Source organism: Anser brachyrhynchus (genome assembly GCF_964034855.1).
Source record: "Anser brachyrhynchus genome assembly, chromosome: 5".
NCBI classification, from domain to species: Eukaryota; Metazoa; Chordata; class Aves; order Anseriformes; family Anatidae; genus Anser; species Anser brachyrhynchus.
In genome coordinates, this window is record NC_137699.1 from 24,080,859 (window position 1) to 24,107,535 (window position 26,677).

Below are 26,677 nucleotides of genomic sequence, written 5' to 3' on the forward strand. Positions count from 1 at the left end.
AGTGGTGCAAGTAGAATGACTAACAACTGGTTTGTGGGTTTTCTGATTACCATGTAAGCAATGTAGACTATGCCCACATGTGAATGAAACAACCATGTGGCAATTTGTAAAACACAAGCAAGAAATTAATTTTAGCATTATTTATTAACACTTCAAAAGAGAAATTAGGATTAGGATAGTCTTCATACATTACTTACTGTTTGCTTGAGTTTCCCTCTGCTCTCACCAATTTCCTTTGTTCCAACCATGCATCAAATTTCTTATGTTAGTTCAGGTGATCACAATTTTTTCTTTTCTTTTCTTTTCTTTTCTTTTCTTTTCTTTTCTTTTCTTTTCTTTTCTTTTTCTTTTTTTTTTTTTTTTGAACACGTATTTTACAGCTGCAACCACACATTTATTCAAGCTTGTAGCCTAGTGATTGACATTATCGTAAAATGGACAAATTAATAGTTCTTGGCCAAAAGAAATTCATCCTGCTAAGATGAAGATTTCAGAAAAGGGTCTAATTTTTAATTTAAAATAAATGACCTGTTATTCAAAGACAGTTGAATTGGTGTTGTCCACAGAAATCACATATTAGTGGAATGTTTGATGTCTCCAAAGTGATCAAATCATTTTTCATCACCAGATCCCAGTGCAACACAACACTGAGATAAGAAGCTGTAAGATAAGCATATATGAGAGTTAGGGGTAAAAAACATGTTATAAAATTAAGATACTGCTTCTTAAAATAGATGAAAGCCTACAGTATTTGATTGTGTGAAACATTAATTTAATATGTAAATCATAAAATATAATGTAAATGCCCTACCTTTATTATCATTACATATTCTGATTTTCATCAGTGTTTTAGCTGGCTGAAGTCAGAAACTTGCAGCACCTAAATCTACATAAGCAAAGTTCTAACAAAGGAACACAGCGTGGTGCAAATAGGTAACACTCATAAGTCAGATAAAAAATGTCAGAGAGATCACACCAGTGTAGTAAAATCAGTAGGATTTCTGAGCCCATACACATCAAGGAATACAGTGATTGCATATGCAGTAATATTGATAATACAGGTGTTAGTTTCTGTAAGAAAGAATAAAGACTTATAATGATTACAACATAAACTGTTTTATTAGTAGAGCTTTCTTCTCTTATTACTTGGAAATACTCATACCATTTTAAAATACTGTTACTAACTAATTTACTATTTACTAATATTAAATTATTCAGAACCTAGTAAATTATTCAGAATTTCACCTTACTATTTTATTTTTAAGGACCAGGTTCAACAAATGGCACAGCCATACAGTATTTGTTTTAAAGGGTTCATCAAATACTACCCTTTAAGCATTTCAGTACTGAATTGATGCAGTGCCTTAGAAAGTAAAAACTGTACTATCCCTGACAACATTACCCTCAATAAATAATCTTTTTTCCCCCCTATCAGTCCATAAAATGTTCCTTAGAACTGCTTGTACCTGGTTTTCAGCAGACAAATTACTTTTTATTTGGAAATGCGGAAGTTCGTATTAATAAATAGAACATTCCCCATAATGTATTTTGCAAGAAAAGTCGGTTGAGCTTACACATAAAACAGTATGAAAATGATTCAAATTAGAAGTAACGAACACCATATCTTGTCCAAAAACTTATCTGTTTATCAGCCTGTAAGATTTTCTACATTTGAGTTCTTTTGAGTCTTAGCCCCTCTAATATTAACGTTTGTTGTTAATGATAACATCAAATTACATTAGGCACTGCTCCAAAAAGATGTTGGTATCTCAGTGTTCTGAAACCTATGATGAGCTTTTTTGCAAGTCATTTGTTTTCAATTATTTTATGAGCTTTAGAGAAAAATAAAATAAAATACAAAATAAAATAAAATAAAATAAAATAATAACATAACAAAATAAAATAACATAAACATAACATAATATAAAATAACTTATAATAACATAAAATAAAAGTACTGCATTTGACTGCGGAGCCGTGAGTCCTGTTTTGGTTAGCTTATATAGAGCTACTTGCTTCTGGAAATGACGGCTTCTTTTCCTATGCAGACCAATCAAAGAAGGATTTTTGCAGAACCACTGCAAAATGGCTGGTAAAACAATTTAACACAGCACCTGTGCATGTTTCAGTGTGAGCCACAGTAGAACTCTCAGACTTTCAAAGACTTGTGTTATCATTCTTTGACTAAAGTTGCTTTTCTACTCTCCTATGATGTAATTGTTATCTCTTTTTCACATCCACTCTTCAGGCTGAAGGGGGGGGGGGGCGGGGGTAGAGAGGAGGAGGTGGGGTACGACAACAGAATAGGTGTCTCCTTAGTAACATTTCTCTGCATCACTGATTATAATACAATTTTCCTTTGACTTTCTAGCTTCTAAAGTTACACATTATTGACTGATTCAAGGCCTCAGTTAATACTAAGAAAGAAGAACCTTTTGAGTAATTTGCAACAACAAAAATATATTCCTAATGAACCTTGAAATGAGCCTTCTTACCGAAGCTGTTCCTATACCTGAAAAGTAGCTCCACTGGTTCACACACCACTGCCTATTGTATATGGAGTACAACCAGTAAAATCCCTGACTACTGTATCGCGGAAGAAGCCTGGAATAAATGGATTTTCAAAATGAGATTGTAAAGTTAATCTTAATCATATCTTAATGAAGTTATTATTGTGTTGTGGTCTTTTAACATACAACATGTGTGAATGTTGCTTGCATGTCATTCTTCACCACGGGCAAAGCCATAAGCCATACATTCTTACATTGTATCCTGATTTTATCCTTTAATCTCTTATCCTCTTCAGTGTTATGTTGTTATAAATTCATATATTCATAGGAATATATTTCATAAATTCATATAATTTCAAATAGCTAACAGCTTTGAGTTTATTAACCATGTTCTGGAACAGGTCTCTAGAAGGATTGCGGGGCAAAATAGTAGCTAAAATGGAATTAGATAAGTTAAATGGAACGAGATAAGTTAAAGAAAGGGATTAGATGATGTCGTCTATGACAGCAGGGACCTGGACTTGATAACTCAACAGATTGTTTCTTTAAACTATACAGTATTCTCCATATGCCTGAATGCTTTACTGACCCATCCTTTCCCTACCTAAAATTAAGCAAGAAACAGCCCCACAAGTCAAACTGATTTTTCTGAGTAGAATCTTAGTTTGGATCTGAACATTAACCCCAAGTTCATAAAGAATCTTATCTTTATCTACCGTTGAGTCAAAAGACTCAAGTATAAGATTGATCTATTTCATGCTTCTTTCCCATTTTGCTGCTCAAATGCTGCAAAGGATGAAATATCTGTTGCCACAGTCAGCTGGGAAAACAAAGGTGCCTCATAAAACAGTGTCTCAGTTGTTCTGTGTTCTGGAACAATTCTGGTTCCACATGCAATGGAGCTGTTGAAGACTAGATTTGGTGCATCTTCTGTGATAAAGACTAGAGTCTGAAAATAATTTTTGGTTAACAAAATTATGCTACCTGGGAAAAATATACAATGCTTTGGTGTGGGTCACATATTATTGGCAAAAGCACCAGATGCTTTTGTGTCTACCATCTGAAAAAATAATAATAATATTTTCTTCAAAAATCAGCTATTAAATCTTATTTTAATGGGCCATCAGAATCATTGACACCTTTTTTGGTAAACAGATGCCACAGAGCAATCTGCCATACTACAAAGTGTGCTGTGAAAAAGCATATAGAAATAGAGTGAGCAGCATAAAACATAACACCAAAAAAAAAAAAAAAAAAGGTATCCACAATGAACATTTCTCTATAACCATGATTAACACCAGAAATAGATTTGTTTCAACCCAGATGCATGGTATACATTGGGTTGAATACATACATACATTGGGCTACATAGTAATTACAGAACTGAGAACCTGGACTTAAGGTATCACTGAGATAGTTGCTTTTCAAGCTAGTAGTTTGAAGGCTTTTTGTAAGTTCTGAGTATTACTCAAAAATTTTAGCATGTTTATGCAATGTAGGTATTGTACCATAATCCCTTTGGAGGTGCTTTTGCCTTGTCCTAGGACTGTGTCCTTTTTCTTTATTGGATACTTAATGTGCTTCAAGCAGACCTTCTAGACATTGTCTATAGGATAACAGGGAAAAAAGCCCTACTTGGTCAGATCAATTATCCACATAGCTCTGCATTCTGGCTCTGCCATTAGCAAAGGGACAAGCACGAGTGTGATCACTTTCTGTCTGCCTTTGCCTTCCTGAAATGCCTGCATCCAAACTGCTGTATAAGGAATGTTAAAGCATACATCTCTATCTAGGAGTGTAGTCTGAATTTTGGACCTGAATGCCTGAATTTGCTTCATCCCCTTTTGAACCTGAAGCTAGTCTGCTTCCACAACCTCCTGCAGCACAAGTTTCAGAAGTTCACTTGTAATTGCCTGCTTTCCAAAGAAGTGTTTTCTTTTACCCGTTTTGTCTCCTACTGCTTTCATTGACTGTCCCACAGGTCTTGCATTTTATGATCTGCTGAACACCTTTTTCATGCATTTTTGTGAAGCTCAGTAATATCTTCCTGCAACCTTTTCCTCACCAAACTGAAGATTTCCAGCCTTTCAGCAAATTGCATCTGATTGTGTTGATTTATTGACATGACTTTCAGCAAATGTCATCCAGTCCTGGTTACTTATTGACATCTAACTTGTCTGTTTATTCTAAAACTTACTATATACTTGCATCAAATTTTTCTAGCCCATCCATCTTACCTGGTACAAATAACACCAACATTTCTCCAAATATCTTCAGCAGCAGAGACTAATACAAAACTGTTCACTGAGCTTCTTTACTTTATCATCCCTAAGTGCCCCTTTCACACTTTTGTCAGCAAATAGTCCCACTGATTCCCTAGCTGGCTTCCTGCTTTTGATTTGAAAGGTCTTTAAGATCAGTTTGAGCATTCTTTGCTGGCACTTCAAATTCTTTTTCAGCCCTTCTAATTTCCTTTCCTGATCTCTTTCATGCAAGCTTTCCATTTCCTAAAAGACTTTTTTTTTTTTTTCCTCCTGCAAAGGTTTTGTTAACCGTTTCTTTTCTCAGTATGTTGTGGCTGTTAGAGGGCAGGGTGTTTGGACATATTTTTCTCCTTGATTTGAAGCACAAATTTTACCTGAGCTTTTGATACAAAAATTTGTAATGGATTTCAATCCATTAGTAAATTTCATGGATTTTGACTGTCGTTTTCAGTTTTCTTTTTCTTTATGTTTTCCCTGTTATGAATTTCCATAGCCACATGCTAAATTTATTTGTCTTTAGTTATTCCAGTAACACATATCCTTCCTGTCCCTCGATTTCCCAAGCTACCTCTACCTTGCAGTTTCATCATTCTATGTCAGATGTTCTTAATTTGTTGTTGTTGTTGTTGTTGTTATTTTTTTTCCCCATTTTCTCTCTTCTCCTTGTTCAAAATATTTATTTATAATGTTTCATTCTCAGTGCCTGGTTTCAGGCCATGCAACCTGTGCAGATTCCTCCTACAGAGAAATTTTCCAGTTCTCAGCAAACCTATATCACTCCAGTCTATACCATTTCTTCTTTCACACATTTAGGCTTCACATCTCTATCTACCCTTGAAGTCTAGAACAAATAGCTGTCAGGTTTTCAGAGAATGTTGTCACTGAGTTCTTCATCTTAGATCTCCTGTCAACAGTCAAAATTTACCTTCCAAAACCTAAGAGTCAAGAAAGCACATCATTTTTTCCACTTATTCATTCCTTAATTTCCCACTTGAATCTACTGGTAAAGACAACTGTTGTCTGTATCAACATAAAACTTACAGCATTAGAGCAGTAAGTTTTGTGATGTTTAATATTTCATGTAAAAACCTTGAAACAAAGAAAAGGCAACCACTAATAAACAAATTAGTGAGCTCCAGCTAACTCAGATCTTAAGTTCACGTTAACATAGTTCATTAGCTATAATTTTGGCTGAAGTATAAGCTATTGAGCTAAATATATGCCTTGCTATTTGATTTTATATGATCCTTATTATGTAGTGTATTAGAAAGACTCATCATAAAGGTCACTTCTAACTTTAAGAGCTACAATTCTAGGAATTAATGTAGGTAATGATGACATATAGACATTGTTATTCTAGACCACATAGAACCAATAAATCTGAAGCTAGGAGATCTGGCATTCCATTACACAGGTGATGCTTCATGGTATTTCTAGTTCAGTCATCATGCATTGCTACTAGTTTATGCTAGTTTTGAAAATAAAGCAATAAATATAATTAATGATATGTCTTCTAAACCTTAAGTAAAACCATTGTGTATTAAAGGAAAACCAAAGCAGTCAATATTGGAGATACCAGGTCCACCCATTCAAAGCAGAAGGTAGCTGATGCTTCTTCTTTCCTTTTATGTAGCAGATGTGATTTTATACTTAATCCACATGGATCACATACATATAAAGCTGCTTTTTGAGTCCAAAGTCAGGATTTAAATGACTTGTGCTATCACAAACCGTAAGGAAAAATGACAGTTTAAAAAGCTGTTTTGACTCAATAGCATGCTCTAATTTACCAGTCTTCTTTTCTGCTTTTCTTCCTCTATGTAGATTCCCTGATGGTTTCTTAATGCATTCATGGTCCTCCTTACGCATTAACAGAATGGCTTGTTTTCCATAAAGCTCCAGGCTACTAGGAGTTACTTCAGCTAATATTTAAAGACAGTGGAATGTATCCCAGATATAATCACATTTGAAGTAAAATGCATTGGTATTCAGGTATATATCTATGCTCTGTAGCTTCAATAACAAATTTATATCAAAAGGTGAGGAAGATCTTGCCCTACAAAAATAAAAGACGAGTAAGTTCTTATGAGAAAAAAAAATAAGAAGCAGCTGCATTTAGCTGATCGGCTGGGGTATTGTGAACCAAAATGGCTCCAATTTTAAGTTGTGTGTTAATTATTCAGTATCTATAAGTGTTTTCTGTGGCAGTGGGAAAATGTGTCTTTGTCAAATCATTTTTGACACATTCTGTTTTGTGAATGTGCTTCTGTATCAGCCTTCAGAGACTATTATGTTTGATACTTGAGACTATCTATTTATATATGTGTGTCATTCAGAATGTGGTGTCTATGTGTCGTCCCCCCCCCCTTTTTTTTTTTTATTGTAGATGTGAGGGTTTGTTTTTTTTTTGTTTGCTTTGAGATGAAGATTTTGTGTTGTTGTTTGCTTGTTTGTCTGTTTCCTACCTCTGGGCTAGGGATTTTTATAATGTTAATCAAATGTGGTTTGTAAGTAGAATTATTTTTCATGTCTCAGTAAGAAGATTAAGTAGCTTCTATAAAAATTTGATTTTTTATTTTGTTTTGAACTTATTAACTGCTATCCAAAATATCAGAATCTATTTACCAAAACAGTTTTTATTACATAGCAATCTATACTTTTGAATACACTTTCATATCAATACAAAATATCCTTTGAATGATCTATTTGATAATATATCGGTATATTGGGGAACTATGAAACATTCCATTTTGGAAGGCTTGTATAACTCCATGATTTGTTTTCCAAACAAATTTCATGAGAACAGCTTTCCAAGTCTCTAAAGTATATATTACCGTATATGTAAACAATGAAAAATAAAAGAAGTTTGGAAACATTCATTTATTGGTAGGTATTGGTAGCTATCCTGAACTATTGTTTGTTGTTGTTGTTGTTGTTGTTTGTTTGTTTTGTTGGTTTTTTTTAAAAAAAAAACATGTAGTAAAAATACAACTTCAAATCTATTTACAATGCAAATATACAAGCAGGTTAATTACTTTTCAAGAGACATTCATAAAACATTCTTTAAAAAGGAAAAATAAAATCTAGCTTTTTTCTTTTTTTTTTTTAATTATCTTTTGCATAACTCTCAACTGTCTTGACTGATCAAGACTATAATCTCACTAATTTATTTTCTTGCTACTAATATGACTCATTCTTCTGTGTGGTTGTAGTTACAAGAGTTTCTTTGCCTTTTAAATAATATTTTTCTATTTTGTAAATTTTATCTGCTTTGAATTTGTCCTTTGGGATTCAGGGGTTATGTTCAAATAATAAAATTTGAAGTTCCTTCCGTGTTTAGCTGTCTTGGACAACAATATGATTTTATGGCCATGCTTGGAAATATTCCCATCACTGATATGTATATGTGTTTGCTGTAGCAGCACGATGGTAAATTTGTCTTCACCTCTTCTAAAATCCTCCTGCTTTTGATAGGTCCATGTAGCCCTTTAACACCTGCATAAGTCATTATATATAGAAATCATTATACTTACACATAGTTTGCCAAACTTTGGTTTGTTTTCTAGACCAAAAATGTTTTTCATGCCCTAAAGATTCTATTATTTGAAGTCTGCATTTATTTCTGTCTTGCTTCCCTTTATTTACTTTTTAATAAATCTTTTTCCGTTTAATAAATCTTTCTGTATTGCTTGAACACTAAACTCTCTCTAGGAATTCTCAACTGCAGCCCTCAGTGATGTGTTGGCACTATACTTTCTTCATCAAAGAGGTAACCGATAGTTGTTCAGAGCTGTGCATCAGTACTCCACATCCATTTTTTTCAGCATTACAGAGTATTATTTTTCTTTCCCCTCTAATTTTAACTTTGCTATTAATCTTAGATTATGTAATTTCTTTCTCATTATAATTCCTGATATGTTTGTTCCTTTGCATTTTTTTCTCTTTTTCACTTACAAAATATTAAATTGTACCAACATTTGCTGTGAAAGAATATTGAATAATAAATATAAACTACAGAAATACTTTCAAAGTTGAAAGTAAACTCCTGAAACAAATATTCTCATGTCCCACAAACAGGTACACATGGTTCCAGTTCATCATACAAATGTATACATAGCTGTTACGTTTTGACCTATTAAATAATTAGGAGATGTTCCATGCAGTTGAATCAATTCCAGACTGGGACTCAATTTACCTGACTTTTCCTTTCTAAAAGCTGACCATTCCACTTAATGTACCTATTGAGACTTCTCAATGGCAAGTGGAGTGAGTCTGGTACCTCCAGAGGACAATTCATCTCACTAAATGTAAACATCTAGGGCAGATGGAACACTTCTTTCATTATCTGTGCTTTCTGTGTGCTTGAATCATTACAATAATAAGCTTGAACACTTTCCCAATTGTTGTCAAATTTTGATCTGAAATATCACTGTTCAATGAGCGTGGACCAATGTCATAATGTCATTTTCCCATTTTTCTTCCTTGTCTGCTGGTTCTAGATAACGGTATTTTACAAAACTTATTTGTGTTCTGTCACAAGACTTTAGATAGTTTCAGATTTGCAAATAAGATATGCAGCACATACAGCATATTTTTTAAGCATGCAAATATCCTGAGTTTTGAAATAATTATTTTTTTTTGACAGATCAGGTACTTGATGAAAAGTTCCTCTCAGTACCACACCAACAAGCTGAAGTCCATAAGTGAATTGATTTCTCTTTGTAAAACTAGTGGTGGAGACAAAAGCTACTTATATTCACAAAACCATTTATCTTCAAGTAGTGTCATAAGAATGTTTTCTGTTAAACAGAAAATTAATGTGAAAAAAAGAATATTTTATACTCTAGGAAGTGAGGGACTTTTTGTATGTGAGCCTCATTAAATTCTCATTATTTACAGATGAAACAGTTTGAATTATCTTTATTTTTTTCTGCTTTTGTGTTTCTTCCATTGTTCTTACCAACGTTTTTGTTATTTCAAGTTCCTGAATTTATAGTGAGTATTTAGTTGTCCTGATAGCGTATAATAAAATATGTGTAGAATAGGAAGAAGTAGATTGCATTATTTGAATCATTTCCTGAATTACAAGAAAAGGATTAAAGCAAAAATTAATTAAATAAATTAAAAAAAAAAAAAATCTAAATGAATCTGGGGAAGTAGAATTCCAGAGAAAAACTGTATCTGTTTTCAGTCTAGTCAATAAATAAATAAATAAATAAATAAATCTTATTTTCAAACTCTTTACTCTTAACAAATCTGAAAACAATTTTCTTGTCATACTTTTAAGCAGTTTCTCATTAACAGTAGAAGTACTAGTCACTCAATTGAGACTTCCCTTTATTCAAGTACCTTTTTAATGTATACACTAAAAAAATATGAAAGCTACTGCGATACCATAAGAAAATAATCTTATACTCCATTTATGGATAAGGTATAAGTTTCTTAGGTATAAGAACATAAATATAATTTTAAAATGTAATTTTTGAACAATTATTGCTATCTATGATTACAATATGCAACTAAAGAATCCATAAGGGAACTATCGTCTAATAAGGAGCTTTTGCGTAATTATTGGAAATTTCTGTCTGAACTAGTGAAAATGTAACTATGATAAATGCAATCAATTAAGAACCAGCTTAATGAATTTTTAAAAGATTTTTTTAATTGAAACGTTAAAGAAATCACACACCAAACATCAGAATCTCAAAATAAGCTACATTAGTCAAAATTAGTGTGGGTCTGGTAATTTATTTACAGGATATAGATGCTTTCCCTCAAAAACTTATACTCCCAAACCAACTGAGAAGTAACAGGAAAAGAAGTAGTGTAATAATAGAAAGGGAAACAAGAAATAAGGAACGTAGTCAAGTAAGCCTGGCAACATTCTGATCATGAAGAATTTTGGTGATACGCTAATCATTCAGCCTTGATTTGTATTTTGAAGGTATCAAATGGGAAGTCCAAGACTAAGGTTGAATTGACCTTTGTGCTAAAACAGGCTTTTATCTTAAAACTAAAAATCTAAAAGTTAAAATTAGTATTTTAATGGCTTCCGTAGGAAAAACACCACTTGCTTTTGGGTCTTTCTTTAACCCTTTGGCTTCAATAAATGACCAATTGTTGCCAATTTTTCTTGTAAGACTCCAATTATCATTCAAAGGCTACAGTTACACAATTTTTTGTTATGATTAGATTATTTTCCACTTCTATGTTTCAGAGCTTAGGTTCTTCCATACAGAACTCTTTATTTCAAAATGGCTCTTCTTTCCACTCTTGTTTCGTACTGAGATCAAGGCAGCACATTATAAAAACTATTAACTGTTTATAGAAAAAATAATAATGCTTTACCGAGAGGGTGGTCGCACACTGGAACAGGCTCCCCAGTGAAGTACACACTGCACCAAGCCTGTCTGAATTTAAGAAGTGATTGGACTGTGCACTTAGTCACATGGTCTAAACTTTTGGGTAGACCTGTGTGGTGCCAGGAGTTGGACTTGATGATCCTTATGGGTCCCCTCCAACTCGGGATATTCTATGATTCTATGATTCTATGATTTGTACGAATAATTTGCAATCATGATGCTGCAACTTTCACTTAGTATGTTAGTTCTATTTATTCAGGCTATAATAATATCCATATCCGTAAATTATATCCATAATCCTTATTATTGATATTATTGATACTATAATAGGCATTATTATAATTATTGTAATAATTATAATACTAATCAATAACAAAACTTTGGAACCAGACCTATTTACAGAGGGCTGTAGTTAGCATATTTGTGACACAGGCAGTTGAAATTGTTTCCTACAACATTCAAGGGCTGTATCACCTGTTTATCACATTAAATAGGACAGATGTAACAAGCTGCAGAATAACAATCAAGTTTAGAAATCCAACTGATGTCTTTAACAGTTTATTCTATATTGTATTTTCTAAAAATACATTGCTTTAATAGTATGAAAGAGGACTTGTTGAACCATTTCAATTGCATCTGAACATAACAAAATTACACCAAAAATCATATACTGTGGCTCTGAACAAGATGAATGAAAAGTTCTGACACTTCTTTTATCAGAAAGTCGCTGGAATAAACTCATGTGTGGTAACCTGTCACCGTATACAACTGAGAGAATCACAGAATGGCTGAGGTTGGAAAAGACTTCTGAAGATCTTCTAGTCCAAAATGACTATGAAACACAGATGAGCAGCTGTATTTAAGACAAGAAAGCTGATGCTCTTAGATAAGAAGGTTATTTGCTCTTTGGGATTAATATAATTATTATGCTTTTAGTCCTAAGTAAGGAAAAAGCTTTATTTATTTTCACCTTGAATGGAAACTAAAAAACATATACTAATACTTAGTAGTTTGATTCTTCTGACTAGGCCTTGTAAGTACTGAATTGTGGATTCAGAAAAACAGTTTGGCTAAAAAGCAGATGACTTACAAAATGTAGTCCTCTGTAGTTTAAACTTTTAATGAAGTGCATTTTATTTAAGTACTTTACCTGAAAGATTTGACAGAAACCAGTTTCTTTCCTTTTAACATGCAGTAACTTCTAGCACCACTCACAGAAATACAGAAACACTGATAAATTCAGTGGAACTTCCTCAGATCACCTAGTGCCCAGGACTGGTCCAGTCAGGTTTCGAGTAACTCCATGGATGGAGACTCCACAGTCTTTCTGGACAACCTGTTCTAGTACTTGACCATCTACACTGTAAGGAAAAGTTTTTCTTATGTTTAAATGGAATATCCTCTATTTCAGTTTGTTCCTACTGCCCCTCGTCCTTTCCCTGGGCACTGCAAGGGTGGTGCCAACATATATACATGGATAAGATTCCTCTCAAGCCCAAGTAATACTTTACTCATATGAACAAAAAGACAAACATTTCTAAGAAGCTAGAACTGGGGGCAGAGGTAGTTATATCAATAGGAAATCCAACAAAATATATCAAATGGGCAATTCTTGTGAGATAAATGAAGTCAGGTCTAAATCACATTACAAAATTATACATCTGAAGTAAAATATCATAAAAATGAAATAATTTTATTTTAAAAATTTACTGTTATTACCAGGTTAATCTTCTCTATATCCCAACAATAGTGATGTTTTGATTCTACAGTATGTGTACAAATAACTTTTTATTTCTGACTTTATGTTGACTGTGTACTAGCTGTTAGGCTACAGGATCAAAAATGTGTTATTGTTGATGCATTTTTGTTTATCTGTAAATATGACATCATGCACTAACAGTTTTTGAAATCTATCCAAATAGGCCAAGATTAAAGATATGAACTTTTAAATATTTAAATGATGAATGATAGCAGATCTTTATGATGGAAAACTTTTTTAAGAAGAGTCTGACAGGCAGATTACAGTTTTTCTCACCCCATCATTCAAACTCACTTAAAGTAGAAATCAAGTGCTGGAGATGCCTGGGGACATGGTAACATTGAGTTATTTGCCCCTTGCCTCTGACACCCAGGACAGTCCTGAGTAGAGTACTTGTTGTGAATCCCATCTTGATTTGATCTTGCTGTTGAGCATCAGGATTGACCTTATGTTCCTAAATAACCTGACCCAAGCTATGGAAATATTATCCAGCTCTGTGTTAGGAAATTGAAGCTCCTGGTGCAGAGAGAAGGTCACCAAACACTACAACATCCTGGCTAAAGCAAGCCAGGAATGATTATGCATGTGACAACAAGTTATTTTCTCCCCTCTTGGCTGCAATGGAAGCTGTGTGTTCCTGGATTCTCCCCAGGTTTTTCAGAGAAGCCCACAGCCTGGAGGATATAGAATCAGCAGCATACCCACAAACAATGGTGCCAAAAGAAAGAGCCAATTTTTCAGAAACTTTAGGATACAGGAATGAGAAAATGAGAGGTTTGACAGCGGTGTTTATGCTTTAAATGGGGAATTCTCCTAAGTGATATCCCAGTTTAGCATAGCTTTTGTTCTTTATTCATAAAATTGAAATAAAATATTTTCTTCATGCCATAGTACAATGCTAAGAATACATTTCTAACACCATATTTTTGTAAGGTTAAATATAAGGATAAGTTTCTATTCTAAATCTAAACACATTTATCTATGACGCTTTCCATAAAAAAATATTTGAATCAGAGCTCTTTATTTGTAAATAAAGATCATAACAATTATAAGAACGTAATCACACATTTCCATGAAGAAGTGTCATGTTGAGTAGGTGCTTCTAACTTCGCAAGCATAACAGAGTGAAACCTAGAGTTATTCTATCTGGACACAAATAAACATGGAATTCTTATTCTTTTTTTTTTTTTTTTAACACTAGATTTCAATCCTCAGAGAGGATGAGTGCAAATATACTAAATATTCATAACTCAGTGTACTGTATTTGAATGAAACTCGATTAGATGGGATTAGTACAAGGCGGAATGGTCTTAAATTAAAAGAGGATAGATTTAGACCTAACATTAGGAGGAAATTCTTCACTATGAGGACAGTGAGGCACTGGAACAGGTTGCCAAGAGAAGTTGTGGATGCCCCATCCTTGAAGGTGTTTAAGGCCAGGCTGGATGGGGTCTTGGCCAATGTGATCTAGTGGGTGGCATCCCTGTCTGTGGCAGGGTAGGTGGAGTTCGGTGATCCTTAAGGTCCCTTCCAACCCCAGCTATTCTATGATTGTGTGTGTGCTTTCAGGTTGATATGGCCTGAGTGCAAAGACAGGGAACACTTCCTGACTTCTAATGTGATTCTTGTTTTCTGCAGATGACTGTTTTAGCCTACTGATGATCTTAATCCATGCTGGAACTTCTCATTGTAGGCATTCATCACTTTCTTTAACCAATTTCCATAAGAGAATCTATACCAAAGATTTATTTTAAGAGCCAAATAAGAAAACCCAATTTGCCTTTTCAAGCAATTTTTGTCAATATGCTCTAAAAATTTTCATAAGATGTAGAAGCTTTGTGGTTTTGTGCTGAATTTACTATCATGTTGTATGTACTTACATAATTCTACTTCATTATCATTTTAAGCAGTTATGTTGTTCTACAAGGTTTACTAAACTGTTCTACTCAGGATCTAACAGTTTCCTTAAGCTAGTTTATGTATTTACCACCCTAAAGTTTTCCTATATATATTTTAATGAGACATTATACTATTTTGAAACCTGTTTATCAATTTCCTTGTTGCATTTATTTAGAAAGCTTTAATGTATGCTGTTGGGTCCTTGAGTTATCTCCCAATCTGTCTTTCTCAAATGCTCACTTAAATATCCTCTTCTGGAAGAAAGAGGTAATATATCCGTTGAGTATCTCTGGAATTATCATTAGTTCTCTTTTACTCACTGGTAATCTAACAGGTACTGGAATATACAGTGGGCACACTTGTTCTTAAAAAAACTAATTAATTTAATTGTCAATATGTCTGCTTTAAAGGAAGATAATTTTGTATATTGTGTTTGAAAAAGAACATAGCACTAGATTTAACAAGTTTGGGGGTCTTTTTATCAGCAGGAAAGGAATCAGATTAAAAATAATAATAATTTTGGTGATTCATATTCCTCTTTGTAATGAGAAATAAATATATAAAAGATTGTATAATATGATCAATATACAACTACAAATAAAAACCTTGATAAATACTCCTACCTTTTTTGCTTCACCACCAACCTCAATATGTTTTTCCTTCTTCGTAAACTTTTATGATCTGAATCATACTGTTTCCATAAACCTGAACACATAGTTGTAAAATACTATGCTAGGCTCAGAAAATCAACAGTTTGAGAAAGCAAGATTTCATTTAAAAATCTGTGCCAGATAATGGAGGAACAGATGTGTATTTTTTAATTTATTGTTGTTTTCTGAATGAGCCCAAGGTTTTGATATTTCATTCCAGGGTTCAGACTGTTATTCATAGAAAATTCAAAGTCCTCAATTCAATTTGTTGTATTGGAGGAGTCCCTAGAGTGAATTATAACTTTATGTTCTGTTTTCCCTCTTACATTTATAATTACTGTTTGTGGTTTTAGTGCATATTTGTTTCAGTGGTTGTCTATTGTCATGTAAAGCATACAGTTAAAAAGCTTTATGGATTACGTCTCAAATAAAAATATAGTTGTAGAGTCCCATGGTAACTAAGAAGCAGTGAAGATTTTTTTTTTTTTAATTCAAGGTCCCAAATTGCACACATGACTTACAGAAAACATTTTGAATATGCACCACTTGTCATGTATCCATATGACATTTTCTATTAAAGATGTCACTTCCATTATTTTTTATTTTAACTGAATGGTGATCCTTAGTTCAAGTACCCTGCCCCTGATTATAATGAATGGTCTTACTTTAAATGAAAATTTGCTCCTGTCACACAGAAATCTAGTGTTATTACATTCTATTGAAATAATTTATTAACATCAAGAATATTAAATGAAGACATAGTGGATATGGATTTTATTTTTTTTTAATCTAGTTAAAGTTCTTTTCTCAGTTATTCAGAAGTCTTACTAGCTATGCTGGAAACAGTTTGCTGCTCTGCTGAACTATTAGAAAAAAAAAAAGATGAGAAACAATTTTATATCTATATGAAAATTTTGCTAAGGCTTCTTTCAATTTCATTTTATTTTAGATTGCTATTGATTTCTTAGAAATGAAAATTAGAATCTCCAAACTATTAGCAAACTGAACACTCCCCAGACACTAAAATTGCCTAAAAGTCAGCGGAGATTTAAAGTACAATAATTTTGTAAACTATTGTATATTCAATTTGTTATGTTAGACAAACCATATTGTACAAGTTCATTGGTTTCACATTATGGCTTTCCTACTGGAAGTAAATTCTGCATAAATCCAGTCTTCTGCTCAATCTCCTCCTCAGATGTATTGGCAGGCTGCTATCATCTCCCTCTGAAGCCTTCTTCAGCTGAGCAAACCCAATTCTCCCAGGACAAGTGCTTCAGACCCCAATAATCTTGGTGGCCCTCTGGAATCTAGTAATGTTTTTCCTGTAAACTGACCCTGTTTTCTTATAAACAGAGACCCAAAAATGAACACAGTACCTAAGTGTGGGCTAGTGAGTGACAAGTGGAATACCCCAGGCATCAATGCCAGGTCCAATCCCATTTAATATCTTCATTAATGTTCTGGATGATGGGATAGAGTGCACCCTCAGTAAATTCACAGACACAAAACTGGAGGGAGTGGTTGACTCACCAGAGGGTTGTGCAGTCATCCAGAGGGACCTTGAGAGGCTGGTGAGGTGGGCTGGCAAGAATCTCATGAAGTTGATCAAGGAGAAGTGCATAGAAGTGCACAGGTGGAGGAACAACTCCAGGCACCAGGACATTCTGGGGCCCACCCAGCTGGAAAGCAGCTGTGCAGAAAAGGACCCTGAAGTCCTGGTAGACACCAAGCTGAACATGAGTCAGTAATGTGCCCTTGCTGTTAAGACCAATAGAATTCTTGGCTGCATTAGGCAAAGTACTGCCAGCAGGTCAAGAGAGGTGATCCTTCCCCTCTACTCAGCAGTGGTAAGGCCACACCTGGAGTGCTGTGTCCAGTGTTGGGGCGCCCCGTGCTAGAGACATGGACATACTGGAAAGAGTCCAACAGAGGGCCACCAAGATGAGTAAGGGACTGAAGCATCACTCTGCACTGGGTCTGGCTGGGATGGAATTAAGTTTCCCCGCAGCAGCCCATATAGTGCTGTGCTCTGCACTTGTAGCTAGAACAGCATTGCTAACACACCAATGTTTTGTCTAGTGCTGTGCAACGCTGACACAGCATTAGGACTACCTCCACGCACCAACCCCTCCCCCCCCCCCCCCCCCCAAAAGGCCAGCAAGAGGTGGGGAAGGGACACATCACCAGGCAACTGACCTAAACTGACCAGAGGGATATTCCATGCCATGTGGTTTCATACTCAGCAGTAAAATGTGGGAAAGGGGAAGGAGAGGAGGGGGCTCTCATTATGATATCTGTCCTCCCGAACAACTGCAATGGGCATCGAGGCCCTGCTTCCCAGGTTGTGCAGAAGAAAAAAAAAAAAAAAAAAAGAAAAGCAGAGAACATCCAAAGATGGGGGCAAGATATGATGACATTGCTTTACCTTAAATAAGCTGATGGGCAAAATGAATTTTTATTAATGTATATTGCATGTTTAATCTTTCACACATAGCTCACTTGTACCTTTTTCTACACAACTCATTTGGAAAAAAGATCTTCAACTTAAAAATCAGATTGAATATTGGGTTTTGTTACACTTGATGAGGAAATAACTCAGGATTTTGAATACAAAAGGAGATGTCGGCTAGTTCCACCTAAAAGAAATTGACTTTTTAATATCATCCCTTAGAAAATAAATGAAATCTCCCTAAGGTTGGACTTTGTTGCAGTATCATGGTTAGTATAAATAAGTATATTATTCCTTAAACTTGTTTTCTGCAGATTATTAATTATTTATTGTGTCAAAGAGTTTTTGAGGTTGATAGTAAACCACATTAGAAAGAATCAGTAAGAACTCAGTAAGAAGGTCTTACTTCTTAAGAAGTACTTAAGAAGTACTTACTTAAGAAGTACTTACTTAAGGTGTTCTTACTTAAGAAGTACTGAGGAAGCTTTCCTCAGTAAGAACTGAGGAAAACTCTGCGGAGTCGTGTGACGCTGTGTGACGTCGTGTGTCGTTCCCACCCCCACCCCCACCCCCCATCTTTTCCTTAGGCTTTCTCTTGAGAAAAAGGAAATAACACAAAGTAAACACGGGACAATATGTTAATTCAAATGACATGATAATTTGTTATGAAGGGTCAAACTTCTGATTCCTCCACTGGCAGAGCCTGATGATCAATATAGACATGCTATATTTTCCTCATCAGAGGTAAACACCTAGTTGACTTAAACTGAGGGTTTTTCCTATGCCAACCATTTTGTTTAATACATTTCTGGAAGATACTGAAGTACAATACTGATAATTAAAAAAAAAAAAAAAAAGAATCAGAATAGAAAATTCAAATAAAAACTCAAAGTTTCTTGGCTTGTAAGGTCCTTTTCTAGGCCCATTTTTAATGCCGTAATATGACTTCATCATGGCGAACTGAACTTTAAAGTTTCCTTTTCCTATCAACATTCCTGGATAATAGGAATATAGGAATCCAGGAAGGCCTAGTCTAAGTAAATTGTAGTTCTGAGGGATTCAAAGAGTGGTAGTAGTCAACTTTAATATCTATATCATTGATTTGAAGTGAGATTAAAGGATTCATTCTACTTCTCCACAGATCAGCAGTCTGAGCTGGATAAAAACACTGAACAAGTGTTAGAGAGGCGCAGGTCCCATGTTCACTGTGCTGATTCAAGTAACTGCAGAGACATCATAAAGAGAGCATCATCCTTCCTGTCCCCTCGGCTAGTTCAGACTTGTTGAAACATAAACTTGTTCTGAATGCAGAGTGGAATTTTTGGTGAGTGGCATCCATATTTCATTAGATTCACACACTGGTGAAAGTGAAAATGTGTTGGTCATTTTTAGATACCTAGCAGGCCATGTTTTACTATTAATATGTTTATTAACAAACATATTTTAAAATTCACAGAAAAAAATAAAAAAGAAAAAAGAAAAGAAAAAGAAAAAGAAAAAGAAAAAAGAAAAAAGAATATAGGACATTGTCTTAGGATGGAAGTACTCTGTTGTTAACATATCTAGACGGAGAAGACAAATATCTAATGTAAGTAAATGCTGAGGTACTCTGAGAAACACATCTCCTAAGCAAGTGTTCTACTTCTGGGATTTCATTTCTGTTGTATCAAATGATGCATGTAGATTTAATATTTTTTTCTAATGGATCTTGGTTGAGTAGAAATAAATTGCTTAATATAATAGTGTTAAAAAGCAGTGCTCTGTTTGGCTAAGGGAACAATCTTCTTGTATCATCCCACCAATCCAAGAATAACCTCATAAGAAAGAATGTCATGGCTGATCAAAGAATCACTATTATCAGTAAGTAAAATGAAATTTCTGTGTGAATAAAAAACTGTTTTAGATTTCATTGTTATCAGCTTTTAATTTGAACAGCTCTTATCACACATGGCTCCAATAGTGAAATTTCATTCGTACACCAGCACCTCATAGATTCTGACAGACTTGCAGACACTTCACGTGTGTAGTTGCCCTATGCCTGAAAGATTCCAGACCACACAAGAAGTCATTAAATTCATTAGTCATTAAAACTGTTAAACTCAAAATGTCATCTCTAAAGCTTTTTGAATTTAAGGTTCTTAGTTCGATTCTGTTTCATTCTATGACTAATTAAAACTACTTTATATATATATAAATTCCTTGCAGAGAGCTAAAAGGAAAATATTTACAGGCATACCAGTTTTGCTAGGAGTTAGTGAATTTTCTTCGTAGCAGCTGCTATGGTGCTATGTTTTGGATTTGTGACCCAAACAGTGTTGGTAATGCAGAATTATGTAAAATTATTCAGAAAACCCTTGTCATATAACAGAAACATTTGTAGATACAGTGTTTATCTTCCCAAGTGACCATTATATGAGCCCTGCTTTCCTGGAAATGGCCAAACGTCTGCCTCATCATTGAAAAGGGTGAAAGAAATCCTTAGTTTGTTTTGCTTGTGTGCACAGCTTTTGCTTTACCTAATAAGCTGTCTTTATCTCAAACCATGGATAAAGGAGCACAGACCAGGATGAAATTTCTTTTTAGCATTGACAATTACTTATCAAAAAAGCAAGTCCTAGATTCCTACACGGAAAAGAACCTAAAAATTACATTTTGATAGTGAAATGGCAGGGATGAGTTGGAAATGGGAAAATCATGTCAAATGAGAGTAGAAAATCACAAAAGAAAAATCACTAAATTCCAGCATAAGCCTTTTTGTCAGATTGACCTTTCCCTTAGAATTAGGTTTATCACTGCTGCTAGAGATAAAACAACTCTCAAAGCCCCTAGTGAGCTAACAGAACAATCTTTTAATGCATTCTCCCAGAATGCCGTGGTTACTTCCTTTGTTTTTGTTTGTTTCTTTTTTAAATTTGTTTTTGTTTTTATTATTTTTTATTGTTTCTTTGTTACTGTTTTTTGTTTGGTTTGTTTCCTTTTGTCATTGTTTTCCTATAGGCAATCACTATTTCCCTCATGAGGACTTGACCTGAAGCTTCCCAGAGAATTTTATACTTTTTGACAAATGAGAAATCAAAGATTTCTAATTTGTTTTTCTTACAGATATGAAAGGCAACTTTTCTGGATCAATGAAGTTGCTCTCTGCCTTCTACACAATGTCAGAACTTGGTGGAATGAAATGGGTGGGAGCAAAGGATCTTTGCCTTCATAACTGATATCAAGAGCAAGGAGATATGTTTGTAGATATGAAACCAAGAGAATGATTCAGCCTGAAGAACAGTGGAGAAATAAGAGAGGGAATACTCTAGATGACTTCTCAGCTCTTTTTTTTTTCTGTTTTATATGAATATTGTCATTACCTCTCTACTCCATTTTTTCATAACAAATCTCTTTCTTCGTACTCTTCTCCAGTCTCTTCACTGCATCTGCAAACCTTCACATCACCATCCAACCTCTGCACCTAATCCAGTCACCTTGTAACAAAGTAGTCTGTGCTTCACTGATTGCCCCACATTTCTTCCAAGCCAGTAGGTCCAGTCACCAGCTTTTGAAGCCCTTAAAGACAGCCTGGGAAAGACTTGATGGAAGAAGTGTAGGATTTCCACAAAGCATTTCTCAGTTCTGAGGAAAGCCCTTAAAAATAATTCATGGACACAAAAAACATAAGCCACAGATAAAAATAAATACTCGCCATACACAGAACTACAAATGTATTGAAAATAACTGGCAGTAACAGTAACATACAAATATCTTAGGTAATTAATTTCATCATCAAGCAGTATTCAAAGTGCGTAATAATAACAATAACAATAAAAATAATAAATAATTGAATGTTCAGTTACTTTCTTTCTTTCTTTTTCTTTCTTTCTTTCTTTTTCTTTCTTTCTTTCTTTCTTTTTTTCTTTTTCTTTCTTTTTTCTTTCTTTCTCTCTCTCTCTTTCTCTCTTTCTTTCTCTCTTTCTCTTTCTTTTGTTTTCTTTCTTCTTCCTTCCTTTCTTTCTAGAGAATTCTGAAACTAGGAAGGTTTTATGACTGCACCTGAGCTTTGCACAGTACAATAATACCATAAATCAATTCCTGTGTTCTCTCCATCATAGGTAGGCAGGGGGGTTCATTGCATTTACAACTTGATGCAGTGATTGTTATAGAAAAGGAAAAAATGAAAGAAGAAAAATATTACACTGGTGACTAGAACAAGTCCAACAATATATATTTTATCATTTATTTAATGTATTTTGCAATACCTTTCAAAATAAAATCTGATATGTATCTTTGTAATTTTTCACAAAGATTTGTAATGTTTCAGAACTGTTGGAGAGCTAACAATTGTTCAGTTTCTGGAGAAGCTGTGGAACAATCTCAACCAGCAAAATAATTCCAGACAAATAAGACTGACACCTGGGAGTGAAAAAAGTAAGCAAATATGATAGCGACAGAATTCACTGCAGGAAGCAACAGTAACAGTGATTCTGGCTCAAGCCAGAGGTGTTTTACTGTAATTGCTGCTAGATGATCTAACATATACTCTTTTTCTTTACCCAGCCTTGGGTAAAGCCTGGCTACCAGCTGACTGGCTTTAACACCTGAATGCCGAAAAGGTGGAATTTTAGAAGTGACATTGCTGATCTATTTGCAGAACACATTACCTGCCACTCGCAACATTGCTTGGGAGGGCGATCCATTAGGAAAAGAAGCTTCAAAGCAGACATAAGGAGCTTTTCTTTCTGCTCACTGGCCTTTTTTCATCTTCTCTTCTTATGTTTCAGCAGGTATTTTTCCCACTTCTAGGCTTTATGCTGCAGCAGTGGTGCTGAATGCTGATGAGGCTCTGCTTAATGCAACTTCAGGCAATGCAGTATTCTTGATAGCAGCCTAAGCTTTCAATAGCAGAGAGCGTTCACCATTGCTTTTAAAGAATCTCCAGTTAGTGAATATCTAGACATAAAAGATAATGGAAATAAGATAAATAAAATAAAAAGAAAATGTTTAATAAACACTTAAAAAGAGACCTTATGACAGTAACCAGGTAAAAATGCTAACAGTGTAATCACATACATGAGGCATATGTGCAGCCTGAAAACTATATGTAAGGTCAATGTTTATCTTCTTTCACTTCAATGGTAAAATTTGTTTGGATATTTCCAATCCTACCTTTCTTGTCTCTAAGCAATTAATGCTTCATCTACCCTGTGTTTAGCTGTAACGTACTGTAACTCTATATATTTTATATTAAGTAATTCAAACTGAAATACTCACTTATCTGGCAATCCCAAACCGAATTGTGTTGTCCAGTGCTGTTTACCTTTAAAAACAATTATAGCACCATACAGACCTTGACAAGCACAAGTGATATTTAAATTATAGATGGGTAGAGCCTGTTAAAGTGAAAATCAAGCATACTTGAAAAGTCATTTATTAAATATAGATCACATTGGCAGGAATGCCATTTTGGAAGTTCTTCCTTTCTTTCTATAAATATAGATTATTGCAGACAGTACACTTTCAAAATACAAAATTGATTCTTTACACTATATGGAACCAAAATGCAAATCACTTCTGAAATCTTCCAAATTGAAATGCTCCAAAGTCTCCAAAGATTTTCACTTTGGAATACAAATACAGATCTGAATTTTGAAGCTCAAATCCAGTTTTCTTGAGAAGGAAATATTTCTGTAAGTAGAGAGATTTTCAGGGAGAACGGTAATCAATCTAATAATGAAAAAAGTTTACCCTGCACAAGATAAAATGAACACAGGTCAGAAGGTGACATATACTTTATTATGCACATTGCTTTCTGAACTATATTAAAAAAAATAATGAAAAAATAAAAGTAGGGCTGTTAGAATAGTATTTCCAACTAAACTTGAACTATAAACTTCCATCTAGATTAAGATCCAGACTTCGCCAAACTCAAAATGGAAAAAATTCATCTTCAATGGTTTGTATAGGTACAGTTTTCAAGCAGAATCAGAATTTCAGCTTTTTCCCCTCCAGTAGTCTCCATGTAATTGTAAACCTACATGAAGACCCCCCAGATGATGCCATTACAGCACATGAATCTTTTGATTAAATAAATCAAAGTCATATACTTCTTGCAAAAGCTGCAATCAACTTACATTCCCATCTGTTTTAGTATAACAAAATGCAGACGAGGAATAACGTTGTGTTCAGACACACTTGTTCTCTCTGACAATCAGAATGGTGTTGGGATTCAAACAAATTGTTAAAACTAATCTGGGATTACAAAACTAATTTCAATTGGATTAAAAGAAGACTTAGAAATTAGATCTCAAGGGAAATTTATTTCTGCATCCCTGATTGTGTGAAGACGTACATATGCTCATCTTTACTTGTGCAAATAAACCAGCTGCAGTCAAACGAATAACTCACAAAGATGGTCTTTTAAACACATGCACCACAGTTGTCAGCACAGAGACCTCTGTAAAATATTGCCAAACAATTCACTTGTTACACAGTTATTACTGCAGGGAAAATGACATTCTATTCAATTGCATAGATTATTTATGAAAAATGAGATGATAGCTAGCTGAGCATTCTGCCTGAATCCATTCCATGGGATAAATCTCACCTGACTTGTTAATGTGGTGACAGCTATGAATCTCATTATCTTAAGCTCTGTCTGCTGGACACAAGTTTTACCGCAATGACTGCCATGAGAAATATTAAAAAAAAAAAAAAAAAAAAAGTACTAAAACCAGAAACACCTACCTTGAGGCGAGCTTACAGCAGTCTGATCTGTTCTTGACATTGTTCTCAATAGCTACTGTGGGTTTAGAGCACCTCTTTGTGGCATTTTAGTGAGACATTACATACCAAAAGAAAACATCACAGAAAAAAATGTTTCTTATATAGCTGCAGATATAAACCTAAAGGGAAAATAAAAGAAAAAAAAATAAAGAAAAAAAAAAGTAGGTTCACCACTAAAAAAAATAGAAAATGTTAGTATAATTTTTATATGAGTTATGGAAGAGTAGAAAAAATAAATATGCAGAAAAAAGAGAGAGGTCATCCATCAAACCTCTGTTTTTTGTAGTTTCTGTAGGCACTCTGTAGAGTGTATCATAATACATGAAAATCAACGTACAACATGTATTTTAAAATCTATTGGAAGAATAGAATAACTACATTCTCATGTTAGAAATAATAATAAAGGATATTGTTGCTTTAAGAATAGTATTCTACATGCACTTCAAAAGTTATGGGGAATTGTTATACCTGATATGTTCAGGGTAAAAGTTTGTCTAAATATTCTTGCATTAAAAAAAAAAAAAAATCTATAATAATAATAACAACAACAACAACAAAACTACATAAATATTGTGAAATAAAAGTTACATTTAGTGAATTTCATTACTACCTACTCAGTTCTTCACTGGCTAAATTATTTGTATTCTTTTTGTTCACAGAGAAAGGCAAAGGCTGGGAAGAAGGAGTACACACCTTGCTTTCCCAACAGGGTCACAAATTGCTCAGGTTTTCTAAGCAGTCTCTGTACATCAGCTTCAAGGCAGCACAATTCTAGGATTTAGAGGCAAGATATTAAGGCAGTGATGTCTGTTTGGACAATATCTCAAGGAGTTATACTAAGTTATGCTGTACAAAAGCAGCATTTATTTAGGAATAAGTGACACATGAAAAGTGTTCTGTTACAGAAATTAGCATGGGAATAGGATGGAGCTCAAGTGACGTTTTATAACTGGTGTTTAATTTTTTGTTTGTTTTTGGGGGGAGGGAATTTCCTAAACTGAACTGCTTTCAAATGTTTCCTTTAACATAAATAATACATTATCTTAATAAAGTATAAATCTATGGTAAAGTATTAGTGTTTTAACGTGGAGACCTAACATATTCAGTTAATAGAAGGGAAAAGGTTAGAGGTTAATAACAGTGGATAAGCCATTGCACCTATAGCCAAACTATAGTATCAGTGTGAAATGTCTCCCTACTACTGCAGAGAATTGTCACTGGCAATTTATCTGGCAAGACAAAATATGGAAAGGATAAATCTGTTTAAAGTTAAGGGCCTATTAAGTATCTGTTTTGCCTTAAATATTCTAACATAAAGCACATTAAAAAAATATTTTTGGATGTAAGAACTTTTTGTCCTTGCCCTGGTAGTACCCAGGGGGAACTTTCTACTTCATATATGATAGAGAATAAATCAGTTCTCAGAAGCAGGACTTTTATGTGTTATGGAACATTCCCAATGGAAATTCATGTACATTTTAATATAAATGAGCATTTATCATTTTTAAAGCTTAAACCCCACCATAATTGTCCCCTAACCAGCATTTATGTATAATGCCTTTGTTATTTTGTCAAGCCAATCTTAAAACTTTTTTCCTATTATTGCAGAGGCCACTCTTGCAAGGATTATAACATATGACAAATATGGAAAGATAAGAGATTTTGGTATTTATTCTAAAGCTTAAGGCAGCTTTCCTGATCTTTGAAGCATAAGCCTCTTTTGAATTGTATCCAAATAGCCAGACATCTTGTGTGAAAAAATGTCTTACTATGCAAAGGTCTCTGAGATGACCATGGAATGCCGAGGGTATCTTCTCTCCATTGGGATGTTTTAGAAAGAAAAGCAATCTTACTTCAGCTCCATGAGGTTGTTTGAAATCGATTGGTCTGTAAGATTCTTGGTAATTTTTACTGAAAGTCATTTTATTTAGAAACAGTTCTAGGGTCATGTTGCATATTTTTAACCAGAGTAGTAAACTGAATCTGCCAAAAAGTTCTCCGCTGCAATGAGAG

General features: G+C 34.2%; 1 long non-coding RNA gene across 2 annotated transcripts; it reads right to left on the reverse strand.

Moving 5' to 3' along the window:
• Nucleotides 1–16,315: 16,315 nt before the first annotated feature.
• LOC308195766 lies at nt 16,316–26,180 on the reverse strand. 2 transcript variants are annotated; one of them, XR_013951841.1, is made up of 4 exons: nt 25,358–26,180; nt 24,626–24,783; nt 22,543–22,831; nt 16,316–21,529 (listed from the first exon to the last, which is right to left on the reverse strand). It is a non-coding gene; the product is annotated as an uncharacterized lncRNA (long non-coding RNA). The 2 variants fall into 2 exon arrangements; XR_013951842.1 differs by having other exon boundaries at nt 24,626–26,180.
• Nucleotides 26,181–26,677: the final 497 nt, after the last annotated feature.